The sequence below is a fragment of the Protopterus annectens genome, chromosome 8.part0 (genome assembly GCF_019279795.1).
Source record: "Protopterus annectens isolate FY-2018-M chromosome 8.part0, PAN1.0, whole genome shotgun sequence".
NCBI lineage: Eukaryota > Metazoa > Chordata > Ceratodontiformes > Protopteridae > Protopterus > Protopterus annectens.
The window spans coordinates 1883269353-1883292657 of record NC_056741.1 but is presented as its reverse complement, the minus strand read 5'-3'; the positions used below and the strand labels follow the sequence as shown (position 1 = coordinate 1883292657).

The following is a 23305-nucleotide window of genomic DNA, read 5'->3' as shown; positions in this document are numbered from 1 at the left end:
AATTATCTCGCCTGTTTACCTCTTAGTGTAGCTATAATTTAAACATGATGATGTTAGTCACATCTGGTACTGCAGGAGACCTGTTAGTTCAGAAAGACAAAATCTCTAAAGTGTATGCTATTGGAATGGTGAATGATGTGTACTGTTGCTCCCAATTAATTAAGCATAAGTCTCTGAGGAGGTTTTTCATTTTAGGTACACATATGTCTCACTGGCAGAAGAAAGACACCGTGGTCTCTGTAATCTACCTGTTTTTCATATACGCCACTCACAGCTACATCCCCCCATTACGTTTTCCTATTCTACTGTCTCCAAGGCGGGGGGGGGCCTACTCATCATCACCCTTTTATTTTGGTCATTTCAGCATCTTTTGTAAGAAGCATTTCTCATTGCCCTTTGTGCAATAGTCTTCCCTTATCAGTGGTACATTTAACAGCTTGGATTGTAAACAGAACTGGAGACATGGATGACAAAGCCCCTACAAGACACAATGGCTTCACTATACAATGGTTTAGGAAGTGTGTTTCATTACTCCACTGTTTTAAACTCCTTTGTTCAAATCTCTTCATCATTTCTTAATGAAAGTTTGCCTACATTGTTCATTATCTTTCCAAAAAAGATGGTATCCCCCATATTTCCCCTCTGTTTTTCCAATTGTGGAAGTTGTCCTTTTGAAGTTATGTTAGTTACACTGAGGATGCACTTTGTGTGTGCCTTTAATGCACTTTTAGATATCTCATATCCTGTCAATGCAGCTGCACATACATGGTTACTTAAAATATTAATGTAACATTTCTTCTGTCTCTTGTATAAACATCATTGCTGTCTCATGGAGTGTTTATTAAGATACCAGCAATATTTCCTCTTTGCTTTAATAGCACCTACACTGTCAGAAACATGAACATTTTTATTAAATTACCTATTTGCTTTTGTACAGTCTGTACAGTTATCGCATATGAATCTCAAACTTTAATTCCAGAAGAGTGCACTACTTACAAAATGCTTCAGCAAGCTTTGCCGTTCAACAGCTAACATCCCAGTACCTATTCTGCCATACAGACTGTCATAGTGAAGCTGATTTGATTGTCAGTTTGTCAGTCTCAAACATAATCATTAATTTTAAAAAAGTAAATAAAGCCAGATAAATAAACTTTTTTTTAAACTGAAAAGAACTAAATTACACAGTACAACTGCTCAGTATCACATATACCGTATATTTTCTGTTGTTCATGTAGTAATTACTGCTATCTAAAGACATTAACCCCATCATCATTTAATAAATATGTTTAAGTTATAGAATGCAGAGAGTTTTGTTGTTAAATGGTCTACCTATGCTGTGAAACTATATGGTCTGATAATTCCATATTTAATGGGAATGTCTTGCATTTCTCAACATCCTGTCCTTCCTTCCTTCCTAGTTAGAAAATGCCAACTGAAAATAGTTTAACAGTAGTATGCAGATTATGTGCAAAAAAGGACCAATGGATGACTAAATACAGTGTCTAAAGGAGCTTCCTGTGGAATCACTCCATACATGTCTTTTCCACATATTTTTTGTAATGGAAAGGGACAAACATTAACTGTGTTACACTTTTAAAGTTACAAGTTCCATTGCCTGTGCTGCCTTACAGACCTTGTTCTTGTTAGAATTTGTTTAATTTTGGGGAATACCTTATACAAACAGCACTAAAATGAATAGACACTGTGGTGCCAGGGTAGAAAAACTGATTTAAAAACATGACACGTTCTTTATTTCTTATTTCAGAATATCAGTACATCTGTGAAAAATGAAAGAAATATTTAGACCTTGAAGATGAAATGTCTAACTTTCAGCTGTTTTTCAGGGAGGGCCTATTTCATTGTTATTAAGTTACACAAGGATTTGGAATCAAAAAGAAAGAGCCATAAAATGCATTCACAAGAATCTTCAATGGAAGCAGTTGTTCATATTCAAATGGGAGTTTTTTCCATTATGTGTGTGGGAATGAATCTGAATGTGGGAACATATACTTGTAGTTTGTCTTCTACTGTGTAGGAAAAAGTGATCCAATCTAATAAAACCTCCTGAGTCTCTGTGGGAATTAAAATTAAGAGCTGAAATGTGCATATTTACAAGTAAAAGGACAATCAGTTTTGTCTTGTTTGGGAGATCCTGGTGACTTTTTTTATCAAGGCCTGCATTCTGAATTCTGTCTTGTATAATTTTACTACTTATGTCTAGTGTTTCTTAAATAAGATACAACTAGGGTACTTATTTGTTGATCTGATTTTTCTTTAAAAAATATTTCTGTACTGCTGACTGCTATTTTACATTATTTGTGCACTGCCTTAGCCTCTACATATTTCATGTGTATCAGCACTGTCTTAACTTCTTTATTTTTAAATAAACTTTTATTTATTCATTATTAAGATTTTGTGGTTGGAATTTATTATTTATGCATGTATATATTATTTATTATCTGAATAGAAGATGCTAATTGGCACAGTATGTTGGCAAGGTGTTGTATCCACCTCTAGAAGCCAGATTGGTTCAGCAAACTACCAGTGAAATATAAATTTTATAAGTTATATTTAACTCAATTTCTGTATGAACTGGATGTGTCACATATGCATGCAAATATATAAAAGAAAACAGTAAACAAACAAACAATCTAAAACAGTAACCCTTTGACATTCAATAAAAACAAACAAAAATGACACAAAGGCAGAAGGTGTAAACTATAGCACTCAGTCACAATCAACAATGCAACAACTGACCACACACAATAAAATGGTCATATGATTGTAAACGCAATCACTGCAAAACATACAAACCACAGAAACAAGGCCATAAAAATGCATTTATATAGACTTCCCTTTTTTAAAGTATGGTGCTTTTCCACTTTCCATTGAAGTCACCATATCCATAAAAAATTTCTCTCTACCATACCCATAGCCGAAACTCTTCTGCATTTCTCAAACTATAAGTTTCTTTATCACATTTAGCAGAATACCACACTACACACCCATGGTATGCTTACTTAAAAGTGAATATTTGCTGAAAGAGCTATAGCTAGGTTGAAAGACACCATGGGAAGTGCTAATTTTGCCAGCTCTTTAGAGCTGATAACCAAACAAAAAAGTAATTATTTAAAGCTGAGGACCATACAAAGAAGACAAAAAGAAAAAAGGGTCTACTACAAACTATAGTATTCTATTATACATGTCCTAGTAAATGCTATTTGTTTGACACCTTTTCTAAAGCACCCACAGGTATAGGTAGGTACAGGGAAAGAGGGCAACTTCCCTGGGCATAAGTTGTCATGAGATGTGACTGGCAGATGCTGGTCTGGTGGTAGTGCACTTTTGGACAGAGCTGAAGTACTTCAGTCTTCCATGTTTGGTACATGCAGGACTAGCATTCAGAAATGAACGCTGATATAACATTTTTGTTCAGGGCTGAAGTGTTTCCATGCTCCATGTATGGTATTTGGACTGTAGAACGCTGGTTGTCACATTTGAAGCTAGTAACCTTGCTAGATTTTTTTTGTCATTCCTTAAGTTGGAGCAGAAGACTTTTTAGTTCTTGACTTGGAGGTGAGGAATGCCAGATTGAGAAGGCACAGGGAACCAGAAAAGCCAGTGCTGACTTTGAAATCATCAACAGCACCCCTAACAACATGCACCAACCTTTTCTATACCTTTGCTGATTTTATGTGAAGATTAATAATCTTAAACTTTCTTATACAGAATCATCTGGAAAGCTAGTACATATTTTTCTGAATTCCAGTTTAGTGTAGTTTGATTAAGGCTGTGAGCTGGTAATGCACTTTGCCATGTACTCCTGGTTTGAGTCTTCGACATGTCCTCCCCGTGGTTGGGTGGGTGTTCAAAAGACATGCGTAAATGGATGTGCCTTCGTTGAAGGTTGGACGTCGAGCTGGCACCTCGGCGTTCGTGAAAATCTACTGCTAATCATTAACTGACCGGAGTTCCGCCAGCCGAAAGGCAAACAACAACAGTCTATTTCATGATTCTAAGCAAGTCATTTAACCAACTAGTGCTCCTGGGCTTCAAGTGAAAATGGGTCTAAAACCACCTGGACAATTCAGTTAACTAAATATATAAATGTAACCAAAATATAAAATTTTCACTTACTAAATCATGACTACGGGAGTTAACACTTAGAAACATACTTCTTACTCTACAAAAAACAGATTCAGTTTTATTTTTGCTATCTCTGGAAGTAGTTCACAAAATAATATTTGATTTGTTCACACTAATTTACCAGTTTATGATATTTGCAACTAGGAAAAAAAGATAGCTAATAGTGTTACATTTTCTATTCTATAACCATCTGGGTCTCTGTGTTACATTGATCGGGCCTTAACCTTTCATCTGAATGCTGAGCACTAATCAGAAAAAGTTCTCCAACATTTGAAAGCTACTTAAAATGTTCTAACCTTCTCTCTAATGAAGCTAGAATAGCTACAGCCATAAACATCCGGATTCCTAGCCTCGAATATGGCCTCCCTACATTCAGTACCACTTCATCATACAGGGCTACTCTACTTCAAGAAAACAGAAAGAAGAATTTGTAGATTTATCAGTGGAATGAACATTACTGCATAACAACATACAAAAAAAAAAAAAAAAAAAAAAAAGAATTGTCCACCTATCAAACAGTGGGGATTATTTTTACATAACATATTAATATGCAAACCTTTTTTGTATTAATCCTACTGCCCTTCTCTTAGCAGCAAGCTTAAGATCCAATCCCCTAACAATCTTTTTAGAAAGCACAACTCCTCAGTCCTCCATAGTCCACAGTTTCAATTAACAACTGGTAAAAATGCATTCTCAAATTCTGTCCCAGCTACTTTCAATTAACAACTGGTAAAAATGCATTCTCAAATTCTGCCCCAGCTACATGGAATTCTCTACCAGATGATCTAAGACAGGTGAATAACCTACCTAGGTTTCATAAGCTACTCAGAAAAATCCTCCATGAGCAATCAACTTGCAACTGTTTTGTAGACCGTCACTCACCCAGTACATTCCTCTGTTATTAAATTACATCATACTATCCCTTTTTAAATCACTCTCAGTGCTGCTGTCTAATATGCACTACCTCTTAAGGTTATCTGTCCCCCAAACATCTATCTGAAAACATTTGGTGCTGCAAATGATATATGAATTCACAAGATTAGACAAAAATAACATGTCTTATTTGTTAAATGCAAATTCATTTATTTTAGTTTTAAATGTTGTACATCATGGATGTGTCTGTATGGATCCTCTTTTAATACTCAAATAGCCATATCATCAAATTTCATTTTTGCAAAACAAAAATCGTGAAAACGAAATACCCAAATGGAGAATTTCTGCCAGGGCAAGTAAACACTTGCCCAACATGCCCTTTTCTACACCGTAGTGCTAGTGCAATCCTGGAGTTGGTATATATAGTTGGGGTGGGTGTGGGGGCAAAGCCCCACAGCTAGGTGGGTTTTATTTACTCAAGTGTGTGTTTTGTTGAAGTTTGGGTAGGTGTTTACTTGCTCTTAGAAAAATTCTCCGTTCAAGTATTTCGTTTTCATGAATTTCATCGCATGAAAAATGAAAGTCATTGATATGGCCAATCGAGCATTAGAAGTAGATCTGTCTGTATATACTAATAACTTTCGTTTACTGTGTTTCTAACTCTGTGGTTGTATTCTTACTGCCTCTTGACCCAGGAAATGACTGAAAAGGGTCCTGGGCCGGCACCTCCTCCAAATTAACAAACTTAAATAAACAAATACATTCTGCCTGTGCAGAAGTCCCTATCTAAATATCCCTATTTTACTCCTGACATCTTTCCTCTTTTAGTATGTGAACCCTGAGGGCTAATAAGTGCCCAGATCCCACCTGACAAAAAAGTTGCATCAACTGAGTTTAAAGCCCTGTGCTTGTAATGCATAACCAAACAATACACTGTGCTGGGCATTCAGAACGTGTCTGAAACAATGTATATCCTTAAGAGGTGAATTGCATACATCCCACAGGTCTCCACTACAGGAAGTTTAAGGTATCACAAAGTGAAAAAAAAAATCTTGACTGAGTTTTTCTTGCAGTTTTTATGGTTTACATATATACATAATTATGTATAAAACACGTATACCCTAAAGCAAAGTAGCAGTTCTTTAATGTTTATATGAAAAGTAGGTATAATTTTTCATTTTCTGAATGGTACTCCTTTCTTTTTTTTCTGGAAAACGTAGCTAAAAGGTATTTGAAAAATGTGGCCAAACTGGAAAAAAGAGGCCCTGGAACTTACCCAGAAATGGTCTGTCAGTTATTTATGGCCCAGAATCAAACATACACTAAAATGTGACCTGCTACTTTTATTATTTTTTTCTGCAGTACAGTAGTTGCTAGTTACTAAGAATATTGTTTTATTCTAGTAGCAATAAGGGCATTGTAGACGACACCAGATGCCTGTAGATGCATGTGATTATAATAAGTGTATTGTTCATCCATCCCATATAATGCTGAAAGCTCTAGACAATAGTCCACTTTTAAACTTATACTTGCCTACTGTATCTGTTTCTGCTAGCACAAGAGATTAGTTCTTTGTCCAGTACTTGAAAACTACTTTCCAAGAACCTTTTCTAACAGATTACAGCTGGCAAAGTATTTTCTATTTCCTAGAAACTCACAAAGCAGCATCTGCATTTGTTGTTTGTTCTTCAGAATAACATTTTTTAGAATGTCTATGGAACATTACAAAAAAACGACTTAGACGTTTGTTAAAGTACAGTATGCAAGTCCTTTACACAGAAAGTTTATCTGTAGTTGCTGAAGACATGGCAGTTATATAACTTGAACACGAGAAGTTGTATCCATTGAATTATAATTCAGACACTGTGTTCTGGACAGCAGGGCAGCCCCTCACTAAAGTTCTATTAACTGTCTTTAAAAAAATCTCCATTGTTTTCTGCACATGTACACAGTTTTTTGAAGATGAAGTATCATACAGCTGTATTTGATGACTTAATTAAATTTCATTCATATGAACCAAAAGAATATAAACATAATTTCTAGGAGCATTGTTATTTTAAAACAGCTACTAGGACAGAAGTTAAGGATCTCCTTGTATGTGACTGGTGATTAAGCCAAAGAAGTAAACTAGTTGCTGCCATTCAGAAAATAATACACAGGTGGCTTTGCACACTGAACAGGGTGTCACTTGTTGGTCACCTCTCTCTTAGTCCCCCCCCCATACACACACACACACACACACACACACACATATGTGCATGCATGCATGAGATATACTCATACACATAATCACAGATGCATAAATATATGTGCAAACATACACACATATGCACAGATGTGCACATGCACGCATAGATATCCCATATACAAACAAGGTGAATTAAAATGGCTATTTGGGCTATCAGTTACTGTGATGTTTGAATTAAGTAGCAGAGCAGTTATATGAACAAGAGCAATCAGTGGTACTTTGCTTTACAAAGTGTGATAAAATGTATAGATTCTGTTCCTGATTAAGAAATGCATAAATATATTGGTTTCTTTTTTAATATTGGCTAAAATATGTGTGAAACAGCCTTGTTTTACACTGAACTGAAAGCTTTGTGAAATAGCAAATATATTTAATGTCCTGAAATGATACAAAACAGAAACCGATTTAAAGCCAGAGTTCCTGAAAGTTTAATTTTGTATACAGCAATCTAGTATGTTAGGATAAAGCTTGCTATGATGCAAATGTTCTCATAAACCTATCTGTTCTGTAATGCAGTGTAATTGTTCTTGAAAGGTATTACAATCAAGATAACAGTAAAGCTTAGTGATTAGGTATGTGTTCCTGAATAATCTACATTAAGCTGAAATGGGGCCATTTCTCCATCAAATTATGTAATGTTATTTAGTTAGTGAAAACCATTGGAAACTCTTGTACTACATTGAGGTTTGGGTGCCAGCATAATTAAGTTATTCCTGGTAAGGCGTGTTTCCAAGATGTAACATTTTTCTCTCTGGGTCTCAGGGATTCTATAAAGGCTTAAACCTTCCTTTTTTGCCACAGACTGTAACTATTTCATGTTGTACCAGGTTAGACCTGCCTGTTAAAGCAGAAAACACATGTATTTTTGCAGAATGAATTCATCTACCATCTTCTTTTGATAGATTGACACATTTTTATCAATCTGAATTTCCATTAACACTTCTGTTCTGAAAACTGACTTCAGACATACTGACTTGTTCCTTCCAAAGCTTTAAAACTTTAATGTAATATATTTGCTCAGGTTTACATCACTTACTTTCGAGTGTTTCATATAGTCCTTGACACCTAGCCAGAAATGTATTCTTGGCTGTAGGAATGAAAACTAAAACACTGTGCCCTGATGGGAAATTTCTCAGTCTAGCATTTCTATTGTAACTATACTAGTGGGCCAATTGAACTTGTTCTAAATGTTCTTTAACAACATGTAAAACAGCTCTGAAACTTCTGCAATAACATTATTTATGGGGGCAGGATCCTCTTCTCAAGTCTCTGTGACTATGTCCAGAATGCCTCTGAGCTGTCTTCCATCGTCCATATAACAGGATGAATGGACTAAAATCAGTACAGAACTTGGGGGACTCTCTGATAACAAGCATAAGACAGGGAAAAGGGAGTCCTAGTTTTTCCCGTAACTTTTCTTAACACTGAATTCAAAGTCTTAAACCATTTGAATAACCCATCCCTTTGTAGAAAATACATGGAAGTATGAAACTGCTTTTGTTTAAAAAACTTACACAGTCTTCTCGTGACCTTTGACACGAAATGTGAATTTTGACCTCTTATAATCACTTTTGGTAGTCTTATTCTAGTGAACATTTGCACTAGGAGATTCATAATAGGTTTAGCAGTTACTGTCTGCACCCTCTGGGTATAGCTTCTGTAAAATGTGTGCACTACTCCATAATCACTGCTACATATTCCTGCTCTTTTGTGATTTTTGACTAGGGATCTGTGTCCATAGCTATCTCATACCTTTCAACCTGCTGACATTGAAAAAAGGTACAAAGGCTCTTGTAAAATAGGTACATCTAGCCAAAAAGCTGCACACCTAATTAGTATAAAATGTGAATACCAAATGGCATACAACTTTCTGCTTTCAGTCGAAATGTGGGATACTACTCAGAATGCTTAAAAACAGACAGCGACAAAAATAATGGAAAATATAAGTAGATTATTAAATAGACAGTGCAAAATATGTAGGCTTCAATAAACTGTTTTCAAAAATCAAACTGTGTCATTTATTTTTGCTTCTGAAAATGGGCGACGTAAGATTTATATCCTATTTTCATTAAGTTACTGGTGCCATTAGTATGTTGATCATGCAGTTTGGTTTTAAGCATACTAGCCAGATTAAAAAAAAAAATCATGTGTGATTCTGATGATGTGAGGTACTGCGGCTAGGCCAGAGAGAGTAGGGCAGTGCATGTGTAACATATGCCAGCATAACTAGCTGGAGTTTTGTAAAGAATTTTATGTCACTTGAATATGAAACTGATTTGTACAGATCTTAGTGTTAAAAATGTATTTGTAAAGTTGCTTGTGCTAAAACTGCATTAACAGTGGGTCCTGCTGGACAGAAAAGAAATACACATGTATGTCAGACTGTACTGTAACTGATGAAATGTATACATGTTAACAGAGGATGCTGTAAAGGAAGGGGTTAAGCTCAGTCCGGCTAGCCTTATGAAAAATAGCTTGAAATGAAATGACTTGGTTTAGGCCATAAAGCTTTTATCTCACAGGCCTGAATGCAGCCAAAGACACAATGTTTGGGCTGGGATCTTCTTATTATCCTTAGTGGTGAAATAATTGCTATCCTGGGGTGCCAGAGAATGGCTTGTTTGTCTCTGCAGGAAGGGTGGAAGTACTGGAATTGTTTTACAGTCTCCAGATGTTGGAATAAACCTTAGCAAAGTCTATGTGTGACTTGTGACACATCTGTTCCAGATCTTGGCTCGAGCTTCTAGTGAGGGGATAGTGTGGGAACCACCGAGTCAGGTGTGATATCATTTTGTAGCCAGCATTGAAACTGTATTTAGATACTAGTAGGAGAAGTGACACAGCACTCAGCACTCTGTTTTGTAACTGAAAAAAACACTCACCACTTCATCTTGCCTTGCTTTAGTAAGTAACTTAACTAGGGAACAGTAATTCTTCAGTCAGTTAGGAAAATATAGTGCTATTAGCTAAAAGTATTGTTTTTCTGTATCCGTATGAGTCTTTCCATCTGTGTTATTTTTTTTTATATTTCCTGTAAATTGAAACTATAGTGTTTATTGTAAATAGATATTCAGTATTTCATGTTTTCTATTTTATTATTTATTACTAAATAGATCAATAACTTTCACTGTGGCTGGTCTTTTAGAAAATATTTTAACCATTGAGAGTAACTGCATTTATTTGGTGGCACTGTGGCTTGGCCAAACATTACCATTTGTGTAAGTATCAATTTTACTAACAGTAATTGGTAAGAGCCTTAAAGTAGATAGCTGGTGGTAGTGAATCTACTTTATAGTCTGGGTGGAGGTGGCATAGTGGGTAAATCTATGCCATTCTTTCTCAGGGGTGTGTGTGTGTGGGGGGGTCAAATCTCAAATAGTGTGTGTGTCAGCTGCTTGGAACAGGGAAACAGAGCACTGATTTCTGCAGAGAGAAAGGTGGAGTCTTATTTGGGGCTTAGATAGGAACTCCACCCCCAGCACAGGAGTGTGCTCCCTCTGTGCTCACAACAAAAATTTTGCTTGGTGCAAAGAGTGCATCTGAAAATACTGTGTGTATCCATTTTTGTTCTAAGAGAACATTCCCTACTGGTGTTAGTGGTGAGGATTGAGGCTCCTTGATTACTGGCCCAGAGGAAGGATGCCACAGTGATGACAAGGGATTCAGAAAACTGTGTGAAGGAGTAAAGCAAGCCTGAAACTAGGAACATACCTCCAAAAATAAGTGCATTTTTTGCAGGGGTAAATCAGGACTGAAAATATGTATGCTCCTCCAAAATAGGGAGTGGGACTAGGGGGGGGGGTCTCCTAAAACTAGAGCATGTGAATCTTACAGGTTCTTAGATAATTACTACACTACTGATTTATGAGCATCTTAAGAAGCCTAGCCTGACATTCCCATGATAATTTTTAGACCTTATATCTTCCATGATGCAAATAAACCAGAGATGGGCCAAAACAAGGACATGTTGGGACATTTACATTTCCCCAATCAATGAGGGACAGGGGTACTAAACTAAATGTGAATTTATGGTTAACCATTCATTTGCCCAAATTACACTTGAATAAAGTAAGAGAAATATTTTGCTTTATATTGAGTGGAAGATGTTTCTATAGGAACAGTATTCTCTGTGATACAAACATATCTCTCCACATGTTCTATTTATTTTTCAAAAGAGATTAAGGTCCCTTGAGTTGAATTTTATAATAATATTAGATTTGCAATTGTGTAATAGATATGACAGAATAGGGCCTGCTGAAGCTCTATACATGAGGCACAGGCACATACTGAGAAGAGGGACAAGCCTTTGAGATGGTCTCTGACAGTCAGCACAAGCAGAACAATATTTTTTAATTGCTGAGAAAACAGCTAGCCAATAAACTCTGGCTAATACTGTGTCCCTATTTTTTTCTATACGTAGATGTCTTCCCAGTGTTTGACTGTCAACTAGCTTTAGTACAAGCTGCTTATGATAATAAATGTCTTACTGTGATGTCTCCATTGTTTTCTTCCTGATAAATGATGACAGAAGAAATGATGATAGAAGAAAGCTCAAAATATGAGTACAGAACAGTAAGGGCTAGGTCATCAATCTCTGTATCAATGATGTGCATATTTTCTAGCTTCACTGAGAGTAGTGTCTTCCCACTGCGTTTCCTTAAAAATATGATGGCTAACATTTAAGTTTACCAACCTACTTCAGACCTATCCACGAGAAGTAGGTGGATGAGGTCCTTCATCCTGCTCTATGCTTTCTGACTGTACAGTAGGAAAACTTGTTTTTTCTCCATCCAAAGTGAGTATTGTAATTTATTAGAGTCTTCTTCCAAATCTAAGTCAGTGAAATGGTATGTCCTTTGAGCCGCGGGATGGCTTTTAAACTGCTGCCCAGGTGTAACTTACCATTCCCTCTGTACAATAGAGTCAGGCCGGAGTTTTTGTACACTCCTTTTTCCAAAACTGCGGGAAGAGAGGAAAGTCTTTACCTAAAATCACAGGCTAAAGCAGAGATGACCCATACAAGCAGCCTATTTAACTTTAAGGGTTGTTGCAGTTTCATGGTGCTCCATGTAAATACCCCACTTCTACATACCTAGTTAGATATTTTTTGTGCTCAGCTATCAATTCTTTACACGTCAGTTTTAACATGTTCCCTGAATCAAGCAATGCATGTACAGCTATTTCCTCTACCCTTACATTACCCTTTGTCAAACTGGAAATTGTATAATTCACAAATACAGCTTACTCCTGAGAATGTAATGATTTTTAATGGAAAAATGTTAGTGCACATATCATATGCATGTACTGACTGGCTATATGACAGCTTTGAGCAAAATTTCCAGATTGACTGAACCTGAAGCATTTTACCTGATTCATTTTTTGTTCAATCTCAGTCTTTTTCTGGACTTCATTTTTTTACAGTTTTATTAACATCTTCCCCCTCTTGAGCTTAATCCAACATTATCCTTAATGTTCTTCAAGGGTGAATGAGGTCCCGTCACCTTCTGCCCAGGTCTAAGTGATAGTTTAGAGGGATATCATACATTTTTCCACTAGTTCAATGAGTTGATGAAAGGTGGGTGAGTTTCCTTGTGATGCTCAGCATCTTGCAGGATGCAACAGAGATGTCAGGAACCGGTCCAGGATTCTCATTTCCACCACCTTCAGGTTGCTGCAGTTACTTATCAACTAGTATAATATGGTCATACTTACATTAAGGAACAGGATGGCTTCTCTGAAGTAGACCCAGATGTGGAATCTTTGGCCCCTTACAGGAATGTCTTGGGACAGTATTTCTGATTTTATTTTTGGTATGATTATTAAAATTAACAAACTCTAAATCAATGCAAGCCTTCCTTGCTTCCTCAGGAAAAAAATAAAGTGACATCCTAGGACCACTTAGTTTCAGACCATCCTTCATGCTTAGTGACATCTTCAAATGGTAAGAGAAAGTTTTCTTCATCATCATATAAATTCGTCTTCTGGAGGAATGAATTGTTCTTAATATAATATATAAATGTTGATGCACGAAACACTATTGGATTATAAACTTTTGCTGGTAGACAATGGGTTACATCACAGATTTACAGTCCTTGCAGGGTTAATACACTGTATCAGACTAAATAAAGATTCTGTTGAAATGCTCCCATGCTTTCAGCTACTCTTAAGAAGATAGTTTGATTTGTTTCCTTTATGTACTGTTATAAAGTCTGTTGCTTGTGAGTGTTTTCCTGAAAAAACTTTGAACTTAGCTTTTTCATCATCTAGTACAATGCCGTACCTGCATCCAAATGATGATCAGCCTGCTTCTTTCTATAAGATTTCCCTTTCTTCAGGCATAAGATATGAAATAATTCAGGGTACCAACAAAAATGAAACCAAATTGTAAGGTACCTGGTGTTACATTTTGTTCAAATTCTTAATTTTTCTTATAAATGGGTCTACTATGTCTGCTATAAAACAGTCCATAAATAATTCTGGAAGAAATTAATTAATTAAAAAAAAAAAAAAAAAAAAAAAAAACACAATAAAAAAGAGCGATGCCACTGAATATCTCCTCAGTAAGTTTAATGCCACAGGTTTAGCACTTTCGTCCAGAAACAATGGCCTTCTTCAGAACAAACATTCTATTTACATACCATCATTAAATAATTGGCTTAAAAATGACTAACCAGTCAGCAGAAAACTTCAATTAACATTGTAAATTTCAAAAGATTAAAAGCTTCTTAATACAAAATCATCACCTATCCCGATACATTTCTAAACATCAAAAAAACCCCCCCAAAATTATAAAAGCATCATTTACGCTTTTCATAATAAGCTTTTCTTCTTAAAACTGCTTTGTAATTAACCCCACTATTTAACCCATGTGGTGGCTGAAAGCGCTAAATCTGTGGCATTAAACATGTTGAGGAGATATTCAGTGGCACCGCTCTTTTTTATTGTGTTTTTTTTTTAATTGGTTTTGTTCATTACACACCTCCGAGGCATTGTGTTCAGTTTTGGTTTTATTTAATTCTGAAAAAATAAAAATCTCCAAACCCAATTATCAATAGATATCATATACTTAGTTGTGATGGGGGCAGACAGACACTCAACAGTTTTGTTTCAATCTCCTTCTAACTGCTGTACAAGCTATGGGCCCATTTTAGTTGTTCACAATACAATTTATTTGTAGCAGAAAAGAATACTACAGCAGAGATAAATACAAAATTGTCAGTTCAGCCTTTTTTTCTATTATGCAAAAATGAGGAAACTTTCTCCCAACATATAGTAGGTTTAATCATAAATTATAGTAACAATAGGCAGATTTCTACTAGCTAGCAAATAGACCGTTTTCCTATCAGTCTTGTAAAAAGCAGAATTACCACTTCAAAAGACACACTCTAGCCATTCTTCCTTGCAGAAATGTCATTGGAAAATATCCTCAGTTCTGGGTTAAAATCTAGTACTCCCCAGAGCTATGGAAGAATTTTTGTTCAGAATACTCCTCTGCTTTCCCACAAAGAAGATGACTGCTTCTCCAAAATCAGTTTCTCTCTCACTCTCTCCTCCCTCAGACTGCAGGATTTTTTAAAGATCTCCCTGTTAATGCAGCTCTAGTCTGACTTAGTTTCTTCTAACTACAGATCTGTCCTGCCTTGCTCTCGGCAGCAAATTAACAATTATTGTTCCAGCAATCTCATATGTCGGGCCATACCAAATTAAGCCACGGATTACTAAAGTATATTCCACTTATGGTCCAACCATTTAGCACATCTCAGTGCTATAATGTATGTATATGTATATGTATATGTATATATATATATATATATATATATATATATATATATATATATATATATATATATATATATAGATGTGTGTGTATGTAGACACACACACACACACGCACACACACACACGCACACACACACACACACACACACACACACACACACACACACACACACACACACACGCACACATGTTGACCTGCAATATCATTGGTCCATACTCATGCCAAAAAATAAATTAAACTGATACCAGTAAACCTGGAAAATGGACATGCCCTTTCTGCAGCACCCATGTAATAGCCAATTCTCTAGGATTGCTGCCGTGTGTGTGTGTGTGTGTGTGTGTGTGTGTGTGTATATGTATATATATATATATATATATATATATATATATATATATATATATATATATATATATATATCTTGCATTTATCCTTGCCCTTCTGGCCTGTGGCAAAAAGGAGTCGGTGAATGACCATTTTATTTACCTGGTTAAGTTAATAAATAAACAAATAAAAAACAAAATCCTGCATTTTTAAGTTCCATGAATAAATGTTTAAATCATCCAGATTTACCAGCCTGCTAGGTTGCACTGTATGTTGACAATGTGCATACAGAAAATATCTGTATTGAACTGACATTGTATCAAAAGCAAGTCATATACCTTTCTTGGTAACTAAAAATGATATTTTCTGTTACGAGAAAAATACCAGTGCCAAAAATCCCTTTTACTGACAAAATGGCCAGGTCAACTGCAGGGGTGTTCTTCATTTAAGTCCTTAAGGAAGAAATGGCAATCTTAGTTGCAGTGTTGTGCTAATGTCAGAATATAATTCCCCTGAAACTTTTAGTAAGCATTGTTAAAGGGTAACTAAAATATTGCCTCTTATACACAAGTACACAAAGACATTTCAGTAAGACAGTGCCTGAAGCTCTGGTATATTTCGTTTAATAATATACAAACTGCATAAACAAAATTATAAATTGATGTTATGGCATCAGGTCTAAAAAGCTACATATTTCTGTACAATGTGAGATATTCACTCATTATTAAATGGTGAGGCAAAAAATAGCATTAAAATATTTTCACTAAAACTGAAGCTGGACCTGCTCCACGGCAACTGAAAGTAAGAGTACAATTTAAAGATAGTTTATAGATATCCACTCTAACATAATTATCTTAATTCTGCAATACTACATCAAACCATTTAGAGATGTAGCTTGCCCTATATAGGGATAAAGCTTGTGAATCTTGACTGTTGTTTGTATCAGCACTTGTATTTCTTGTGATATTTATATTTTGGAGCTTTTCTCCTCGGGTCTCCGCTGAAAAAGGGCTACTTAGAACCCAGTTGGACTAACCCAGTTAACAAATGTTAAAATAATAAATAAATAAATAAATAAATACAATTGCCACTATACTTAAAGCAACACCACCTTTTTGAGTTTTTTATGTTCACTAGTAAAAGATTAATAAAGAAACTAGTCTCTTTATTAAAAAACGTATTATTTCTGTTATTAATGCAACATATTAGTCTCTTTATTAAAAACATGTATTATTTCTAAGTTAATGCAAAATATCTGTTCTGTAAAAGGCAGTTCTTACATAAGTAACTTCTGTTAAATGAGATCTCAGTTACATTGTCCACAGGAATGAATCAGGGCATGTTGACTTGACAGATAATCTCAGACTAATAATATAGGAATGTTGTTAGTAAATTGAGATACTGTACTTCCTGTTGCCAAGCTTTACTACAAAGGGATCAGATACTGATGACTTACATAATGAGTATTTCTCCACATACAGTAAAATATGTATAGTATATCAGTTAGTTATCTGTCTTTTTCACACTGTCATCTCTAGTATCGCTACATACCATCTGCATTACACAGTTCTAGATTACAAAAGAATGCAGAAAGCTCATTTTAGTATTTTCAAGAATACACAACTGGACAGGGAATTGGTTGTATTCTGCAATATTTGTATTTGAAATTTCTGGGAAAAAAACATGATAATATTTTCTGAAGCAATGCAACATAATTAGGAGAAACTGTCAATCCCTTTCATCAATAATCCTTCTAAACCATAAAACAGTTCTGTTAATTTGGATTGTATTTTACCCATGACAAATTCAGTGTAGTCAAGAGCCTGATTATATCGCAGTACATTTAATGTTAGGTGAAGATAAATCCATAAAAGAGTTTTCCCACTTGTCACCATCTGTTTTATTTACTGGTATCTCCTTTTCCATAACCCCAATGCCACTTTTCATGGACTGATTTCCTTACTTAAAACTTTGGTACCCACACCCAGCTCTCATGCTCAATACAATTATGCAGATCCATAAGGTTTACACGTTTACAAATTCAGAATTTTCATGTCATATGGAATACATAAAATAAAACATAATTTTTTTGTCTGACATTGATTTATGTGAGTTCATCAGTGAATTGTGGAATCATTTCCGAAAGAGTTAACTATAAAATATCTAGATGTCATTAGAGCAAAGGACTCAGGGCAGCACAGATTCCTGGTGACAATTTCATGTCAGATGAGTTTAAAATATTTCTTTGAGTAGATGGTGTGCATACTGGAAAGAATAGCAGATATATGTGTCCTAGTTTGGGAAATTGACACAGGACCAGATTCTAAAATATTTGCACTTGGTGCAAATTTTATAGACAGGTATTGCACCAGAGTTAGCCACTTACACCAACGGCAAACCCTTTGGAATTTTTCCATTGTATCACTAAAAAAAGTGAACCAGTTAGCTTTGGAATGGAAGCATATAACAGTAAATGTTGCAACCTAACAAGACAAACTAATTACTGCAATGCTATGAAGGTTACAGAGTGAGATCCAAGTCATTTATATGAAAGCCATCATGTCAGATGTGTTCTGTTTATGTTTGAATGTGTGAAATTGAACTCAAAACTAATGTTTTCAAAATGTTTTTTTGTGATACCAAGTCCCAATGTCAGGTCTGTGTGTTATATAGCCCGTATATAGTTTAACTAACTCCAAAATCTTTGCACCTAGGGGGAATGAGATTACACCCTCATGGTTATCAAACCTTTTTTCAGAATCGTAATTAACATTTACAACACTTTTGCCTAAAACAAATTTGATTCTGTCCTACTGCTACAGTGGTGAGTCCTTTTCCATGTCTTTGAAAGCAGTACAACAGGTCTCTTAGTGACGCACTATACATATTTTTGCAGATGATAAAACCATATGTAGAAGGTTTAAAGACTAATACTAGATATAAGAATAAAGCATAGAAACTAAACAGGATTTAATGAACAGACTGAGCAGGGAAATTTAGTTTTAGGACAATGAAATGTAAAATATTATGCCAGTGCAATGGAAACAATGCACAAATGGAAAGAAGAACACAAAAGAAAAAAGGGACTTGAGATAAGAGATGACAAGTCTCAAAAATTATGCCAGAGTAGAACATAACTGTGGTTCATTATTGTAACACACAAAAGAGGCATAACTAATAGAAAGTGGGAAGTTGCTTTTCTTTTCTGCAGCTGTTTGGCAAGACCTCATGGAACACTATGTATTCAGATCTGCATAACTGATCTTTGCAAGATGTAGATGTAGAAAGTGTAGTTCAGAAATCGTCATCAAAAATGGCAAATTTTAATTTCCAGAAGGAATTTAATGAACATATTCTTAAAAGGGAAAGCGTACTACATTTAATGCTTGTGTATCTTATGGGAATCAAGCCTCTAGATGCATGTAACATCTGAAAAAAATATGCAAAACATCAGCAAGGCACAATCTAAATTTTTATTTATCATTTGTTAACTAGAAAAGTACACTGCTCCATGAATCTTTTTCAGCCATATCTTCAGCTTCAACTTCAAGTTTGAGTGCCTATTTCCTAAACACTACACATAACTCACAGTAAAGTAAAAAATATATATATTATAATGATAATCTCTCTATATATATATATATATATATATATATATATATATATATATATATATATATATATATATATATATATATACATATTAAGGTTGCTGAGTCTGAGCAGATAAGCTCTGAATGTAAAATAAAACATGAATAACAAAAGACAATAATCAGATTGTATCTAACAAGCAACAGTAATTGGTATGGTACACTTTCTCCAGTAAACCAGGCCCACTTGACATTGTACAGGTCAAACTGGACATCAGTCATGGTTTCCTATTTGCCAACATTCATAAATGTTCACTACACAAGTTCTAAGCCAAAGCTGGACCCAGAAATCACAAGGATAAGCAGGCACTGCATTATTTATTCAGGTGGATTTTGCAATAGTCCTTCCAATACATAGAACAAGGGCATGTACACACACACACACACACACACACACACACACACACACACACACACACACACACACACACACACACACACACACACATAAACTTTATTGTATTTTCACCGTCTTCAGTGATATAACCATAAGTACATACACAGTTCTAGTACCACAATACCAAAATAAAAATAATGTACATCTAGCATTCTCTGACAGCTGAAATCCCATGCAGCCCAATGCATTGGTTCATGGCTACTATAGTACAAATGAACTCCAAGAAAAAAAAGTCCAAAAATAGGCAGCAAGCACAATCCACAAATTAACTCTGCAACAATTCCATGATCTTCTGTGATTCTTACAGTTCACAGACTAAGGCCACACATAAACATGACCCAACTTGAAGGAGGTGTAATCAAAGAAAACAATCCTCCAAACAAAGAATCACACATTATGGGAACACCAAAACTTAAACATACAATGTTGTAGAGCTGTTACAATGCTGGTATATTAAGAAATACCAAACATTCCAATATTCAGGTAGGAAAAAAAAAACATAGTACAACAACAACAAAGATCTTAGCAGCAAACTAAATGTAGAACAGTGTTCAACAAAAATCAGGCAAATTGCAAAAGTGCAAAATAAAATATAATTCTGACAAAGGTTGTCCCCAATAGCTATTTGTTGTTACCTTGCACCTAGCCACTTTTCACAAGGGCAAGGCTAGTATATATATATATATATATATATATATATATATATATATATATATATATATATATATACATACTATTTAGGATAACTAATCACCCAACATGTTTTTGAGAGATTGAGAAGAAATTGTACCACTCAGAGAAAACCCACACAGATACAGGAAGAACACGTAGACTCAAAGACAGTGACCAGAGTTGGTTATTGAGCCCTAAACCCTGCAAATGCAAGGTAGAGATCTATGTCACCATGATGTCTGAGTTACCAGCTCAGGAGACATACAGGATCATAGAAGTGGATCATACGAGATAGAAGATATCTGGGCTGCCAGACCATTTCTGCCTTGTTAGTACCTATCCTTAGGCCTTACCTCTCTTTTCAAGGAGGGACAGACCAGTATTACCAGGGGTGAATTTATGAAAACCCAGCCAGTTCTTCAGTCTCTTTCTAAAGGCAGATAGTGAGTCACACTACCTAATTTGGAGATAAACCTTGTTCCAAAAAAGGGGAAGTTGCTGGGTGTTAAATCTTTCACTCCATCTTGTCCTATGTACTTACAGGGGAAAATTTAGATCACTGCCTCTAGCATTGGGCTACTGTTTGATTTTTGAAGGTACAAGAGTTCTTTGACAACAGGATCCCTTATTGCTCTTTAATAAGGCACAGACCACTCTTGCTGCATCTATACAGTATTGAAATAAAGCCTCCAATCTCTCTTTGTAGCTCAGGTGTTTCAACAGCATTAATCTTTTTAGTTAGCAATCTCATAGCACAAGAAATCTGGACAAAGCCAAAATTAATGTAGGGACAAAGGCCCCAAAATAGGAACAAAGTCTAAATGTTATTTGTATAATCTTAGAAAGTTGCTAGAATAAAATGGTTTGTGTTGCCTTGGATTTTCTGAAGGATATGAAGACTGAAACTTAAATGGCTGTCATTATTCAGTGCATTCAGTCCTTGCTGATTTATCAGAAAACCACAAGCTTTATGAGGAGCAGACCAAAAATATGAGGTAAAAATCTGGACATTCTGTGAACATCTGGACAGTTGACAGCTATAGTTAAGAACCTCTGAGGTCTTTCCAATTGCTTGACATGTTTAGTAAGGTATATCCCAGTGAGGCATTGTACTCTCTGGTGGGCCAAGTCAGTACAGAATACAAAAAGGTGAGGAATTCTTTTGACATGGAGGAGATGCATTTTGCTATGAGCTGTGTGAGGTGAAAGTAATTCCTCATCATCATTGAAAAATGATGGTTAAACATAAGGGAACAATCCACCCAACTAATCAGGTCTCTCACTGCTTTCACATTAGAGTGATGTGCTATCTCAATTACAAGTTGGAGCTAGGACTTTCATACTGAATACAACAATATTGTGCTTTTTAGAGTTAAGTTTGAGCCCAGTTTTGTTTTTTTTATTGACAAATCCTATTAGACCACCTGTGTGTCAGAAGGCGACTTAACAAAGACTTACCATCTTACAATCTTCTGCAAACTTTGTTAACCAAAAGATCATCATTTGACAGATTGAGGTCTGACAGATGAAGATCTCAGAAGCAGATACAGAATAGCACGGGTTCCAACACCAATCCCTGAGGGATCCCTCTAACTACCTTCATGGTCTTTAAGGCTGTGCACCCTGCCATCACTGTACAAGTAATGTCATTAAGCCAGTTTACTATCCAACTAACCATATATGGGTCAAATTTTGGACTCATTTAGCTTGGTATTATATTTGCATATGGTATGGTGTCAAATGATTTGGCTAAAGCAGGCATGCTGTATGGATATTTTGTCCACAGTCCATTGCTTGGATTACCTTTTTTGAAGGAGTTTGACAAAATCAACCTGAAGAAGGTTGAGTCTGATAAGATGTCTGATATCATAGTTTATTACATTAGTTATGATACGCTCCATGGCTTTGCATATAACACACATTAGACTGATGGGCCTGTGATTTCCAGGGTCAATAGTTGGGCTACCTTTGTGAACTAGCATCATATCATCTGTGTGCCACATCTATGGGCAGTGCCCATTTCTAGGCTTAGGTTAAAAGATTAAGGAGTGGGTTTGCCAGTGCTCATTTAGTGCTGTTTATTAGGCAATCATGTTATCAGGTTCCATAGATGAGACTTTTAATACATGCTCATTTGTGACTGTTGATGGTCTGGGTCGCTCTGGTATAAGTGGGCTTGGTATAGTTTTCTCTTGATTGAAGCTGGCAATAAATTTGTTTGCAAGTATGTTGGAGTATCTACTGCATCAGGGTAAGTAACACCACTGTGACTAGGCTCTGAGCACCACTGAATGTAATTCCTTATTTTCCTGCTATAATTGATGAACAATTTGTAGTTGTCTTTAGTTTTTGTTTGCCTGTCTGTATTCATGGGACACCTAATTTCTCTGATGGGCTTTTTAAGTTCCTTAACTGTTTGATGTCATCCATGATATGAGGGTATTTTGCTTTACTGTGAAGTTTAAGGAGTTTACTTTATTGTAGAGTTTATATATGCAAGATGACAACAATGCTGGTTTGCTTTTAAACTTCCCCTATTGTTTTGATCCAATTAGGACTGTCAAAATAATATAGTTGTGTGGGTTCAAGTAGAATTTATTTGTCTACATTTTATCCATATTAACACTTTGAGTAATACAGTTATGCTTGAATTTAGACATGTCATCATACATTTGCAAAAGATTTGTACATTTGAAATCCTTCAATTCTTTGATGTTTGAATCGGCTGGTTTTGAGATTTTGGTAGAGAAGGTTATTTGGTTGTGTTCAGACTTGGCCAGACAGGAAGACAACATGTGAATAGTGGATATGTTTGGAAGGACCAAATCAGATATATTCTGTCCTCTAATGGGTTCTTTAATCTGGTCTAGGGAATTATTGTTTATGTAATCTAAGAATGTTTGTGACTATTTTACACTGGTAGTGTATGTTTCTCAGTTTATCAACAGATAGTTAAAGTCACCTAGAATAATAGCATTTTTACTTATAGGGAGTTCATTAAGCATATTTAGGAATCTTTTATATGATTTACGGGTGACATGGTTGGGAGTCTGTACCTTTTAGTGATCTGATAGCTGATCCTATTTAGTTTGATTTCAGTCTCTGTACTCTGTGCTTATATGTCTCTCAGTATCTGTATTACGTTTATGCAATTTCTAACAAATATGGATATGCCACTACAGTTTCTACCAGGCCTAAACATGTGTTAAGCACAATAT

At 35.6% G+C, this 23305-nt stretch overlaps 1 protein-coding gene across 1 annotated transcript in view; it reads right to left on the bottom strand.

Annotated features, from left to right (window-relative positions):
- HSD11B2 (hydroxysteroid 11-beta dehydrogenase 2) overlaps nt 1-23305 on the bottom strand; it is a 316842-nt gene that overhangs the window by 1168 nt on the left and 292369 nt on the right. The window lies entirely within an intron of this gene.